This window comes from Lactuca serriola, chromosome 4 (genome assembly GCF_051521515.1).
Source record: "Lactuca serriola cultivar US96UC23 chromosome 4, Lser_US96UC23_V15, whole genome shotgun sequence".
NCBI lineage: Eukaryota > Viridiplantae > Streptophyta > Magnoliopsida > Asterales > Asteraceae > Lactuca > Lactuca serriola.
Genome location: NC_136411.1, coordinates 109,662,792 through 109,675,355, shown reverse-complemented (window position 1 = coordinate 109,675,355; position 12,564 = coordinate 109,662,792). Strand labels below are relative to the sequence as shown.

General features: G+C 32.4%; 1 long non-coding RNA gene across 1 annotated transcript; it reads left to right on the top strand.

Moving 5' to 3' along the window:
- Window positions 1–8,661: 8,661 nt before the first annotated feature.
- On the top strand, window positions 8,662–11,049 carry LOC145100295 (uncharacterized). The gene is made up of 3 exons (XR_013704953.1): window positions 8,662–8,842; window positions 9,224–9,275; window positions 9,408–11,049. It is a non-coding gene; the product is annotated as an uncharacterized LOC145100295 (long non-coding RNA).
- The last annotated feature ends 1,515 nt before the right edge of the window (window positions 11,050–12,564 follow it).

The following is a 12,564-nucleotide window of genomic DNA, read 5'->3' as shown; positions in this document are numbered from 1 at the left end:
TGTATATAAATAGTGTATATAACAACTAATTATGTAAGGGAACAACCTTAGGGGCTAGGAAACACTTGGAATGAAGTGTTACAATAACATATGATTGTATAAAAGGGTGTTCACGGCCATACAAGGATGTGTTCATGACCAAGGAGTGTTCACGGCCACACATGAAGTGTTTACGGACCTAGGCTTGATCCTATGAAGGGTTTACGGCCATGGGTTGAAGGGTTCACGGCCACCACATGAACTAAGAAGGGTTTATAACCATGGATGAAGTGTTTACGACCCAATCAAGATCTTATGAAGGGTTCACGGCCATATGACGGGTTTATGACCGTCAACTCTTGAAGATCATGCAAATTTGGTTGTTTCTTGGTTGGAAATCAAGAAAATCTAATGAATAACAAGTATAAGGAAAGGATACTTACTTAATGGAAGTCTTGAAGGTGTTTACGACCCCAATAACAAGTGTGTGTTCTTGGTGATTTGAAGATCTAAACCCAAAAGAGATGAATTCATGGATGAAATTATAGGGTTTCACTTGAATAAGAAGGCTATCAAGAAAGGATGGAAGAATCACTTACACTTTTGAAGATCAAGGGGGGTATCCTTGATGATACTTGAGAGAGAAATGAGAGTTCTTGACTTGAAGATGTGAGAAATGAAGAAAAATGAAGGATCTTCATACTTATGAAGAGGGGTTCACGTCCAACATGGGTTTACGGCCATAAACCCTAGTTTGCGGCCGTGAACTCCTTGTGAAGGTGTTTCCGGATCGATTGCAACTTAATGATCTTAAGTTAACGCCTCCTAACACCCAATACTTGAGTGTACTAGTCTTAGAACTCTCTAACAGACCCTTAACAAAGCTAAAAGTCAACAGACACAAGTTTGACTTTTGATTGAATTGGATGGCTTTACAAGATAGAAATTTCGGGTTGTCACATCATCCCCCCGTTAAAGGGAATTTCGTCTCGAAATTAGAGTTTAAGCAATTACAGATAATTAAGGGAAAAGATGAAGATATTTCAATCTCATTTGATCCTCGTGCTCCCAAGTGAATTCAGGTCCCCGCTTGGCATCCCAGCGAACCTTTACTATTGGGATACGGCTTTGCGTTGTTTGCTTGACCTCACGGTCCATGATCTCTACTGGTTCTTCCACGGAGTTAAGGCTCTTGTTAATCTCAATTTCTTCGAGTGGGATAACAAGAGTCTTTCCAGATAGACCCTTTTTCAGGTTCGAAATGTGGAAAGTAGGGTGTGCGCTACTAAGTTTGTGAGGTAGTTTGACTGTGTAAGCTACAGGGCCGATTCTAGCGAGAATCTCGAAAGGCCCTACGTATCTTGGATTTAGCTTCCCATGCTTTTAGAATCATATCAAACCCTTCCAGGGTGAGACCTTCAATAGAACACGGTCACCAACCTGGAATTCCAAAGGTTTCATTCTCTTGTCTACGTAGATTTTATGTCGGTCTCTAGAGGCTTTCAATCGTTCACGAATCTGGACGATCTTCTTTGTCATTTCCCAAATGATTTTCGAACCTGTGAGAGTGCTGTCAGGAACTCATCCTTTAGCTAATTGTGTGTCACCCACCTCAGCCCAGCACGGAGGGGATCTGCATTTTCGGCCACAAAGGGCTTCAAATGGAGCAACCTTTATGCTTGTGTGATAATTGTTATTCTAGGAGAACTCGACAAGGGGTAAATGAGTATCCTATGCATTCCCTAAATTCTATCACATAGGCTCGCAACATATCTTACAAAGTTTGAATAGTCCTCTCACTTTGTCCGTCGGTTTGCGGATGGTAGGCTGTACTCATGTCTAGCCTAGTTCCTAGGGAACCTTGTAGCGACCGCTAGAACCTTGAAGTGAATCTACTTTCTCTATCAAAGATAATGGATATGGGAACACCATGCAGTCGTACGATTTCCCTATTGTATGAACTCACTTGTCGTGAGTGATTCGAATGTAAGATCGATATAGGATGCTAAGTATGACAAGTGAAGTCTGGAGCACAACAGATCCTATTAAGCATATAATGACACATATATGTATATAATTAGTGTATATAACAACTAATAATGTAAGGGAACAACCTTAGGTGCTAGGAAACACTTGGAATGAAGTGTTACAATCACATATGATTGTATAAAAGGGTGTTCACGGCCATACAAGGATGTGTTCATGGCCACACATGAAGTGTTTACGGCCCTAGGCTTGATCGTATGAAGGGTTCAAGGCAATGGGTTGAAGGGTTCATGGCCACCACATGAACTAAGAAGGGTTTATGGCCATGGATGAAGTGTTCACAACCCAATCAAGATCTTATGAAGGGTTCACGGCCATGAACTCTTGAAGATCATGCAAATTTGGTTGTTTCTTGGTTGGAAATCAAGAACTTCTAATGAATAACAAGTATAAAAAAGGATACTTACTTAATGGAAGTCTTGAAGGTGTTTACAGCCCCTAGAACAAGTGTGTGTTCTTGGTGTTCTTGAAGATCTAAGCCCAAAAGAGATGAATTCATGGATGAAATCATAGGGTTTCACTTGAATAAGAAGGTTATCAAGAAAGGATGCAAGAATCACTTACACTTTTGAAGCTCAAGGGAGATATCCTTGATGATACTTGAGAAAGAACTGAGAGTTCTTGACATGAAGATGTGAGAAATGAAGCAAAATGAAGGATCTTCATACTTATGAAGAGGGGTTCATGGCCAACATGATTTTACGGCCGCAAACCCTAGTTTGCGACCGTGAAGTCCTTGTGAAGGTGGTTCCAGCTCGATTGCAACTCAATGATCTTAAGTTAACACCTCCTAACACCCAATCCTTGAGTGTACTAGGCTTAGAACTCTCAAACAGACCCTTAACAAAGCTAAAAGTCAGCAAAAACTAGTTTGACTTTTGATTGAATTGAATGACTTTACAAGATTGAAATTTCGGGTTGTCACATTACCCCCAAGATATTTCATCATTCAAAATGTTTCTTTATTGTGAGTAAACATGAAATAATCTTCTTATATAGGCAAAATATTTCAATTAATCGGGTAATTAATTAGCATATGATAAAAAGTTAGGAGTTTCAAATGAATATGGTTGAAGATAGATGATATGTCTTAAAACATATAGATTTGAATGACTTCGTATATATATATATATATATATATATATATATATATATATATATATATATATATATATATATATATCTTTTAATAAGCATTTATCCTCAAATGCTGAATTTTAAAAGGTATACCCCTTGAAGCAACAATTACAACAATTTTATGCATTAACTAAAATCATATCTTATCCATTCAACCATTGAAAAATTGAAATTAAATAATACCATATATATCACCTACGTTCTTGGTCAATTACAATTGTTCATCATCCCTCAATCTTCGTTCATATATATATATATATATATATATATATATATATATATATATATATATATATATATATCTTTTAATAAACATTTATCCTCAAATGCTGAATTTTAAAAGGTATACCCCTTGAAGCAACAATTACAACAATTTTATGCATTAACTAAAATCATATCTTATCCATTCAACCATTGAAAAATTGAAATTAAATAATACCATATATATCACCTACGTTCTTGGTCAATTACAATTGTTCATCATCCCTCAATCTTCGTTCACCTTTGATATAATTAAAATTTTGAATGGAGCTTTCTTCAACAATCTATTTAGAAACCCTAGCACCCATTTAAACTTTCATTGCCTCCTATTCTTTCTCTTTCCTATCATCCGCGTTTTCTCTCCAAACCCAAGGCTAGAGCAAGTGCAATGACAAATCTTACATCCTAGACCTTCCATCGGTAAATTGATGTCCCTTCCTCGCTTCTGTTCTTGCATATGTATGAGTTTCTTTTGTTACGTTTAGTTTTGGGTCTATTACTACTTATAAACCATGGTTGCTGATGTTATTTCCACTTACAAAACTTCCACATAGACTGTCCTATCTGGTGTTTTTTTTTTGGGGGGGGGGGGGGGGGGTTTGGAAGAATATCGTCGACCACCACCTCTCCATTTCTAAGGAAGCACAACAACTATCGCCAAGCGTTGCCACTGTCACCATTGATGTCTTCCATCCATCAGTTGTAGTAAGAACAAAAAATCTCAGCCTTTATCCTTTCCTACTCATATTTCCCAACTCAAAAATTTTGTTACCAACGACAGCATGATTCCGTCGTTCATTCTCCAGACGCCCCTCTCGAATCAGCTGAAGATTTCAAGAGACTATAAAAAACCTTCTTGTAGTTGCGTTTTCATCAATATAAATTAAAATTTCTTCTCTATTCTTGATGTCCTATACTCTGATTCCATTTACCTAAAACTATAAAGATTATCAAGTAGTTTTTCGGTTGAAGATAGATGATATGTATTGAAACATATAGTTTTCTAATATTTGGAGGGTGGAGAAAGTATGAAAGATTATCAAGTAGTTTTTCTGTAATTTTGCATGTTATTTTTTTATTTTACATGTGATATTTATTGAAGAACATGTACTTATGTGTCTAGTTTGTGGATGCGAAGAAAATGGTTGATGCAATGCCTGAAAGAGAATTTATAAAAAAATAGAGTTTCTGCTGGAAGAGCTGCTATCAAGTAGTGATGATTTGATCATCTTTTCTCGTTTTTTTACTTGAAATTCTAGAAATGTGACATATGCTTCATGATCAATTAAAAGTCTTTCAAGGAAAAAATATTTTGATGTCTCTATATAGGTATTCCTAATCCTCCATTTGATTTGGTTGGATGGATATGGTGGATATTGAGTCTGACTAGACGTAGGAGAAGCTTGAGAATTAATGGTAGTTTAACAAATTATTGTGGTTAAGCATCCTAATTTGTTTCTATTTTCATAAAATGATGATTTTATCTCATGTCCCACATCGCAAGATAAGATTGTTAAGTTCGAGATGAAAATTATAGACATTGATAGTGAGCATCTTGGCATACCTGAAGCAGAGTACCATGTATGCATGAATTCTTTTTTACTCTGAATTCTTTTTCCCCTATCGTTAGTGTTTATCATTTGACATTTGGTGTGTTTACTTTTTCCTACTTTTTTTCGACATATTCATCAAAATATAGACAAAATGTAGATTAGACCCAACTGAGTGGACCGGTATCCACTTGGCATTCTCGGGGCACAAAATTGCCCTCTTTCTCACTACATGTTCATTTTTGTTTTTTTATAGTTTCAACAGAAACAACAAATGGTTAAGAAACAACAATATTTGCAAATTATAAAGCAAAACAGAGGAATGGAATGAAGCTGAAAATGTTTTTTTTTTTTTTTTAGATTTTCGTGGAAAGGGAATATGCAATTCTCTATTTATTTTTTAAATTGATTCATCAGCTAAGATTTGTTTTTATTTATTTGAGTTTTTGTTTTGATGTTTTTTTGTTTGAATGAATAGAAAAACGACCAAGTTAAGTACAAGAGAGAGATGAATGCTATGTCACAAGATTCTGTTAGCCACTGAGTACACATAACCACCACCCACCTGAGACCATAACACCATCCCTGACCGTGTCATCCTTATCTTTCTTCCCCTCCCCTACTACACTACCCGATTTTTGTTGATGGGTTGTTTTCAATTGTCTATTTGTCATGATGTTTTCAAGAAGGTTAAAGAGGAACCAAGTTGACATTTTAAATCACATAGTTAAATAATTGTGTAGATCATGGAACCTCCTCTTCCTTGCAAACATGCTTTTGATCTAAAAAATCCATTGTATTTTGAGATCAAGTTTCTACAACCTATCACACGGTTAGATATGTTTATTGCTAACAGATTCTCTTTCCACCAAGAAAAAACTCTGAAAAAACTCACGATAACTAACTTTGAATCATTAACCAGACTACAAAGCAACACCAAAAACATCAGCTGACATCGAATCTTTTAAATGACACCTTATTATGTACTGTACTTACTATTGTCTTATATTGAGAAGATAGTGAATGTGTGTCTGTGACTGTATTTGTGTATCACTGTGGTAGGGGAGGGGTATATTTAATGTTAGAATTCAGTAATTGTTTAAACTGGAGATTTAATGAAAGAAGTTCTAATTGGTTATGTCTTCAACTGAAATCTTCTTATCAGATTTTAAATATAGAATATACCCAATTGCTAAAGCTTAATTTGTTCGTTTTATTAATTCTAGAAGTGCATTAAATAACAACCAATTTTTGTAAACGATGTAGTATCGTTGGTCAAATTTTTTGCATAAGACATTTTCGTCTCAATGTTGTGTAAATTAACCTATTTGAGTGGCAAATTATTAAGATACCCTTTTGAGAAGCATGTCGTGCAAACCTAACTATATAAAATGAGTAAAACTTATCCTTTAAATTCTTAAAATCGATATTTTGTTAACATCTATATACTTGAATGATAGAAATATTAATATTTATTAAAAACATGAAATTCGTAATCTATAAAGTAGTAAATGCAAGTGGTTTATTATTATTATTATTAACTTTATGATGTCTGATTATTATAAACTATTAACTATCTATAGTATTTAGTTATTGAGATGAATATTGTATTGTATATACATTAGATGGCATTTGATAGACAAAATATGAAATCGAACACTCCCATGGTTTTTTTTGTTGGAATAGGTCAAATTAAGTAAAAGAATAAAATGCACCCTAACTTCTAGAATTGGTCAAATTAAGTAAAAGAATAAAATGCACCCTAATTTAGGGCTATCAAAATAACTTGCACACTAAAAATTAACTCTTTTAGTTATTTATTACGATGGTTAGAATGGTAACCATATTGTTTGCCGCAAAAACCGATAATAGTGTGTATCTATTTTGTGTTCCTTGAAATATAATAAATTCTCGAATGAATTATTACCGAAACAAATTATTCACAACCCGTCTCTTAGCACGGGTAAACGGTTTGTGTGTGTGTGTGTGTGTGTGTATATATATATATATATATATATATATATATATATATATAAAGTATTTTAGACATTTCTTGAAATTTAAGAGGTACCAAACCTACTACATCATGTAGAATCAACTTATGTTTACTATTCAATACACATATAACAATTGTATATTTAGTAGGTTGAAAATCTTAATTGATATCAAATCTATAACCATTATATCATGGTATTTGTATATTTACTAGGTTGAAAATTTTAAATTCGGGCGTGATATGTTCCGATGGTTTTCTTCACACCATAGGATTTTCCGGAGAGGTAATGATAAAAAAAGTTGAAAAATATATTGTTAAAAAATAAAAGTAAAATGCTATAATAAACAAATAAATAGATAAACATTTGTGTTAAATTTATAACTTAAAATAATTTCAGGACTACAAAAACAACTTAAAATAGATTGAAAAAAAAACGAATTGAATTTACAACCCAGCAAACCGGTCAAAGTTGTGAAACAAGTTAAGATGTTACGGTAATTAGAAGTTAACATTATGAATGAGTGATTAATTGCAATTCACAAAGAAAACACACGTAAATGGATTTTTCAATGTTTGAGGATTGTAAAAACGAAAAAATTATCAATATTGTAACTTGATTATACTTAAAGGTTTTTATGGTTTGATCGGATAGCCGCAATTAAACTATTCACCGAAGTAAATTAATCACCATCCGGATACTATTTGTCGCTGCCGCTTTACGCGAGTACACGTCTAGTATATATATATATATATATATATATATATATATTATATATATATATATATATATATATATAGAGAGAGAGAGAGAGAGAGGGGGGGGGGGGGGGGAGGGAGAGAGAACTCAAAATTTTGAGAAAACTTTAGAACTTTTTCCAAAACCATGTCAATAGTTTTTAATATTTTTTACCAATATTAAGACGTTCATTAAAAGATAAATCCTTAACTTAATTTAAAAAATAAAAGAAATCATAAATGTGCATATATGAAAATTCATAAATTTGCACATATGTACGTTTACTAAAAAAACATTTTTTCATAAAAACAAAATCAGTGAATTAAGCACTTCATTATTTGTGTACTTAGTTTTGAGAAAAGTTAGGAAAGATATGTTTTGCAAAAGTTATAATAAGGTTTTCACCGATAATTGAGTTCTCAATAATTCAAAATCATATCTTACTATATATATTATATAGAAACCTTATTATTTCTAAAAATAGATTTAAAACGTTCAAATTATTAAGCTAAAAATACAAATAGTTACTAATAAAATAATATTAAATTTTAAATTTAATAATATTTAAATCAAATTGTACAAAAAATAATACAACATGTATAAGTATATAATGCAAAAATAGAAGATCTTATTTCATTTTGACTGGGCTCTTTATCTTTCCATCGTTATTATCTTAGGGGGTGTTTGGCTTAGCTTTTAAAAGCTCAAAAGTTCTTTTAAAAAAAGTTACAAAAAGTCAGGAAATCTTGACTTTTCCAAAAAGATGTTTTTCCTTGTATTAAAACTTCAAAAGTTACTAATTTGCCAAACATCTTTTTGATTTTTTTCTTTTACAAAAAGGACTTTTAGTTGTGAAAAGCTAAACCAAACACCCCTTATCTTCATAGTTTTACCAAGTCCCCTTTAATCTCTGACGAGTCTATGTTGAATCCTAAATCTTAGTAAATACTGCCAACCTTCCTTTAATTTCGGTTGATCGATTCTATAACCATCCAGTGTACGCATCTCATTCTCTATGTGTGAAACCCTAATATGCCCATCACCAATCGTCATCGTCATTATCCCTATCCCACCTCCATCGGCCCCTCCACATCTCCATTGCCTCGTCCAAGGATGTCGGTTTAGGTGGTACTTATGGTGAGTGTATAATTGTTTGTTTAAAATCGAGTCCTTGCTACCATCTGTCTGTCTACCCTAAATCTGACACTTTAAGTCAGCATATGCGACAAGAAGAAGGTTTGTGATACCAAACAAACAAGTGGAAGATTAATTTTTAAACTGAATTCGGTTTATTAAACTGGTGTGCTTGATTTTTTGGTTTGTTGGTTTATTCTCCAAATCACATTCTAACAGGTTTTATTCTCCAAATCTCCCATGTTTTGTCAATCAAAAGCTTCATTCCTCCTCATGTTGCTTCATCACTCAAAGATTCTTCATTCAACTTTATAACCAACCTATTACGTAAAGTCGGACCATGCCGTTTTTGATGTACTGATAGTTTTAGGCTCACTATTGCAGATCTCTAAATCATGATGTTGTCAGGAAGGACGACGATATATGTGGCTCGCTTGTAAGTTTAATTCGCCTTGAAAGAAATTTGATAATTCTAAATTCATCATCTTTCTTTGAAATTAATCTTGATGTTGGTTTTGATTTATCAAGTTTAATTTTTCATTTGCTCGATTGGTCCTCTTTTTTGTAGCTTACCAATGAAGTTATCTTGGTGCACCAATGTAACTGCCATTTTAACAGCCACCTACGTGTTCTTTAATCTGTTGGTACTTTAGAAATCTGTTCCTCTTTGGTATTAATGCATGTGAAAGAGATGAACATGAGCTGGAAATTGGCACCCCTGTTGTCATGCTTCCATAAGATGTTGGTGCAAGATTTGTGGTAGGGGACTGATTTTAGTAAGCACATATTACTTTTTGGTATTTATGTGTGAGTAATAGTCATAATTCTAGGATTGTTTGTGTTAACATGAAACAAGTAAATGAGGTCTTTTTTATGGGGTTGTATTTTGTTTGTGACTTTGTTGCGCTTGTTCTTTTTAACATTTTTCTGACACTTTAGGTTTGTGCGAAGATGTTATAGCCAACTTGCGAGGTCTCACCTTTGAATTATGTGTAGGGTTGATTTTGTTGGTAATCATTAGGGCCAAGGGACATAAGCTATTCTTGCTTCAAGAAGGCTCTTTTTATGATGTCTTTGTTGTGTGTGAAGGCGTTTTCATACATCATCCTCCCAGTAAGATACTTTAAAAGACAGGAAATTCATATTTGAATGTTTTCTCTGAACCACTCAAAAGACTATCGAATATGTGGTTAGCTTTGAAAATGTTGTAAGATTTGTAATATGCTGTGAGTTTACAAAGAGCTTAAACCCCAAATGGGGGTTACACACAATGAAACATGGTAAATCATCTTTCCCATACCATTTGTTCTTCATTCCCTTCACCATGACCATCATCATTCTCTCCCTTTTATCCTTTTCTATCTATGTTTACAAATATGCTTGTTTTCAATATATGATCTGGTTTATAAGATATCGACGACTCAAGATTTAATAAAAATCTTTATAAATAAGTAAATATGGTATGTTTTTCATTGCTTTCAGTAGAGGATCTATTGGGTAGCATTGTAATCAAAGGACTCATTGCAAGGCTGAGGGATGGTGGATACAGAGCTTAACGCTCATAAAAATTATTTCAACTTCTAAAACTTCATAATTTTATTTTAGATTCTTCTAATCTTTTTGGTTAGAAGAGTTCATATCCATCCTATTTTATTTTTTTTTGTCAAAAGGTTATGACTTTCACTTTTATATACAGGTGATTGTCTCAATGTGAATGCTTAATTCGATCTAAAGTTTTTGTTTAGCATATTTTAAGTCGTTTCTTAACAAGCATGAATAAAAAAAATATTATAACATATTTTCATTTTGATTGACAGGTTTGAATGTGCAATATTAGAGAAGTAAATCACTTGACAGGAATTAAGCCAAAAATGGGATGGTATTTACATATTTACGTCAAAAACATCATGATACTTCCATTTTTAATCCAAAAAAGTTCATGTTACTTTAATTTGGGGAATTCAATCAGAGAGTTAATAATATGAGTTAATAACTTGGGTAGAAGGGATCCATTTAGAAACTACATTGTTATTTTATGTTCTATCCTACAATTTGAAATGGAGATGTCTCTGTTTGGATTGGATTGTAACTTACAGCAAAACATTCTAGATATTCATATGTTTGGTTCAACATATTATTATTCAGTCTATTAGTATGATGTAATACAAACATATAAATGTAAGTATATAAGCTATCAAGGACTTGGTCAGTTTTTTAGTACCTCGTCAACACATTTATCAATTATCATATAACATTAATGGTTGCATTTTCTAATCTGCTTTGGGTTTTTGTTATCAAGGGGTTATTTGGCTACTGCAATATACTTCAGTTTAATGCAAGAAATAGTAATTTAAACCCGTAGTACAATTCTTTTTTGAAACAAATTGACCACACACATTTTTTTTAAAACCCAAATACCAAAGTACAATACTGAAAAAAGTCGCATACATGTTGACAAAATGAAGTGGTCAAAAACGAATGGCGGCATACCTGTTTTCAGCAACCAAGTTAAGAATGAAACCAAATCGCTGAGAAACGGATATATACTATTGATAATGAATGAGTGTGGTACACCATTGATCCTTGGTTCGTATCAAATATTTACCTTATTTTATTTGTTTATTATATAGTTTAATAATAATAATAATAGTTATTTTCTGAAATTTCAAAACTACCCCTGCACTTTTGGCTCTTTGTTTTTTTGTTAACTTAGAGGGTGTTTGAATAAATGCATTTTTAGCTTAATTAGCTTATTGCTTATTGCTTATTGTGGTGGGAATAAGCATTTTTTTAAAATGTGTTTGGATTAGTTTATTGCGGTGGGAATAAACAATAAGCAATAAGCATTTGAAGTGTTTGGCAAATAAAACAGCTTATATGAGTAAAATGACTAATAAGCAATAAGCAATAAGCAATAAGCATTACCCCCCTTGCTTATTAAAATCAGCTTATTTAGCTTATTCCCACCGCAATAAGCTAATTTTTTAAGCATCCTATCCAAACACTTAAATTAGCTTATTGTGGTGAAAATAAACAATAAGCAATAAGCTGTCATTTTTTTTCCCTATCCAAACACCCTCTTAAAGTTATTTAAGAGATTAATGAGTTTTATAATTACCATTGGTACACGAGATCTTTAAAATTTCCCTTTATGAAATATAAAAAATCTATTAATTTTTAGAATTCGAGTTTGGCTAAATTTATATTTTTACTGTTTAAAGTATATGTAAAGACCATGATGCTATTATTTTCATTGAAATTCTAATTTTTCTAAATTAAGTGGTGGAGATCTCGGTGAATAAGAAGAATATCACTTGAAAAAGTATTCGCCGCCGCCGTTTTGCGCGGGTAACGACTAGTGTGTGTGTGTGTGTTATATATATATATATATATATATATATATATATATATATATATGTATGTATGTATATGTATATATAGGAAAATGATCAAATGAGAACACCTAAAAGGTTGAGAATGCGAAAACAGTTGTGGTCAAATTATTTTATAAGGGCATTAGAGGCATTTTACAATTTAATTAAATATGGATAAATGAAAAGTAATTAATCAATTCCGAAAATCATGGGAATTTTTTCCCCAATTATTAAGAATACTTAAAATCTTCCTTTTAATTAATAAATTAATAAAAATATGATTTATCATGAATTAAAAAAAAAACGTTTATTTATTTTATATTTTTATTTTTTCTAACAACATTTGATAAT